The sequence below is a fragment of the Aptenodytes forsteri genome, unplaced genomic scaffold, assembly GCF_000699145.1.
Source record: "Aptenodytes forsteri isolate BGI_AS27 unplaced genomic scaffold, ASM69914v1 Scaffold611, whole genome shotgun sequence".
NCBI classification, from domain to species: domain Eukaryota; kingdom Metazoa; phylum Chordata; class Aves; order Sphenisciformes; family Spheniscidae; genus Aptenodytes; species Aptenodytes forsteri.
The window spans coordinates 63,056-63,988 of record NW_008795331.1 but is presented as its reverse complement, the minus strand read 5'-3'; the positions used below and the strand labels follow the sequence as shown (position 1 = coordinate 63,988).

Sequence of the window (933 nt, the reverse complement as noted above, 5' to 3'; positions counted from 1 at the left end):
CCCGGGCATCCGGGCGCGCCGGGAGCTGACCAGGGGCTGAAACGGGGTGGAGGGGCCGGACGCCTGGGTCCTTCGGGGGGGCACTGTGCCTCTAAGGGCTGGGGGGGGCCGAGGGGCCAGCACGAGAGAGAGGGTGTCTGTCCGTCTGTCCGCAGGGCAGCGACAGCCCCGAAATTGGCCGGTGAGAAAAGTGAAAGCAGAAAAGCCGAAAATCACCAAATCGGATTGAGAAAATGGGATTTACAGGCGACACAGACACGGGCGCACGGACACGGGCACACATGAACACACACCCAACGCAGTGACACACGCATCTGCCGCACACACACGCTCTGCGCGGGGACGAGGCTGCGTGTGTCCGCATGTCGCGTGTGCGCACACGTCTCCTCCCCACACACACGTGTCCCTGCACCTACACACTAAAGTGGAGGCGTGTGCACTGGCACACACATGTGCACCTGTGTGCAGGCCCCTCTGTGCTGTGCACATACGTGTGCACGCAGCAGTGGCTCTACATGATCCCAGTGCCAAATGGAAAAGGACTGGGGGGGGGAGGGCAGGGGACGGCTGGGTCCCCACCCCGCCCTTGCACACACGTGTCCCACACAAGCACACAGGGCACACCCATGTCCCAGCACAGCAGATGCCACATGGGCTGACACACCCTGCATGCCCCCATTGCACGCACATACATGTGCCCTCAACGTGCGATGCACACGCATGTGCATGCAGCTCTCGTGGCGCTCCCATCCCCACCCAAGCCACACCCTGCATGCCCCCATTGCACGCACATACATGTGCCCTCAACGTGCGATGCACACGCATGTGCATGCAGCTCTCGTGGCGCTCCCATCCCCACCCAAGCATGTCACGCTCACAGGGCCCATTGCACAGGGGGGACACGCAGAGCCGATGGGGACATGGCGGGGGGGG

At 63.7% G+C, this 933-nt stretch overlaps 1 protein-coding gene across 1 annotated transcript in view; it reads right to left on the bottom strand.

Annotated features, from left to right (window-relative positions):
* LOC103899596 (ELAV-like protein 3) overlaps window positions 1-933 on the bottom strand; it is an 11,687-nt gene that overhangs the window by 3,597 nt on the left and 7,157 nt on the right.